This window comes from Theobroma umbraticum, unplaced genomic scaffold (genome assembly GCF_002168275.2).
Source record: "Theobroma umbraticum cultivar Fairchild unplaced genomic scaffold, ASM216827v3 scaffold_50.0, whole genome shotgun sequence".
Lineage (NCBI taxonomy): Eukaryota > Viridiplantae > Streptophyta > Magnoliopsida > Malvales > Malvaceae > Theobroma > Theobroma umbraticum.
Window position 1 is genome coordinate 8,186,503 of NW_018397261.1, and position 1,125 is coordinate 8,187,627.

Consider the following 1,125-nt stretch of genomic DNA (forward strand, 5'->3'; position numbering starts at 1 on the left):
TCATAAGGGTTTATCTTTATCACCAACCTTTGTCTTGGCATAACACCTGCCATGAAAGTCAAGAAAGAGAGCCAAAAGAGAGGCATTGAAAACGACAGTGAAGCACCAACCCCATACTCCTGAACAACTCAATCCCGTAAGATGGTAGTACAGCATCGGAACAGAAACCAGGAAGCCGAACACGAACTGCGAAATCTGGCAATTGGTGACCAACCTCTTCCACTTCGGATGCTTCCCCATCGCGCATAATAAGTAGTAAAAGTACATTATTACATGTACGCTTGCATTGGTGACAACTCCCAGGGGGAACATAGACTGGCAAGTGTACAACCAAAGATAGCACATGACAACCACGGTTCCATGGTGGTAGACGTGGAGAAACGTCAGGCGCCGCTTTGATTTGCTTAAGATAATCAAAAGGGTATCTACGAATTAGAGAATCTTGGAGAGGTAAAAGACGTTGGCCCAGAAAAAGAGGGGGCCGGCGGGAAGGGTCTCCGGAGGGAAGCAATGACGTGGTGCAAGGGAAATGGAAGGGAGATGATGGAGAGGGTGCAACCAGGGCCGTGATGAGGGAGAGGAGGAAGAGAGTGAGGGAGTGGAGGGCTGTGATGGGTTGAGAATACGGGTTCCAAGGGAGGGATAGGGGCTCGGGAGAGGAGGAATGTGAGGGAGAGGTAAGTGAGGACTGTGAGTGCGAGGAAGATTGGGGTGGAGCCAAGGTTTCGACCCTCGGTCCACTGGAAATGGAGGATTTTGGGGTGGTTAACTAACCACTACTGGAGGGTTGAGAAAACTTGGTCCCTCTTGAAACTCACGCACCCCCAGATTGGTGGTAGAGACGGCGGGTTGGAGTCTCTATATGTCGGGAAGTTGAATGCTTTTTATGTCAAGAAGCCAGGACCCTCATCGTGTTTGCATCCTTTCTTTCCTCTGGTCTTTTTTCTCTTTATGGCAGTAAACCAGGTGCAGGGGGCATAGGAATTCTAGGCCCTTCTCTGCCCCATGCATGATAAACAGAAATCCCCTGCACCTCACGTGACCCATTGATACATTAACGCCATCTGTCATATCATGTCCTGTAATTTTTAGCACGTTTGAGAGGGTTACTGCTACGCCGCCCAT

General features: G+C 49.5%; 1 pseudogene; it reads right to left on the reverse strand.

The window, feature by feature from the left end:
* LOC110418114 (uncharacterized) lies at positions 1–1,125 on the reverse strand (annotated as a pseudogene).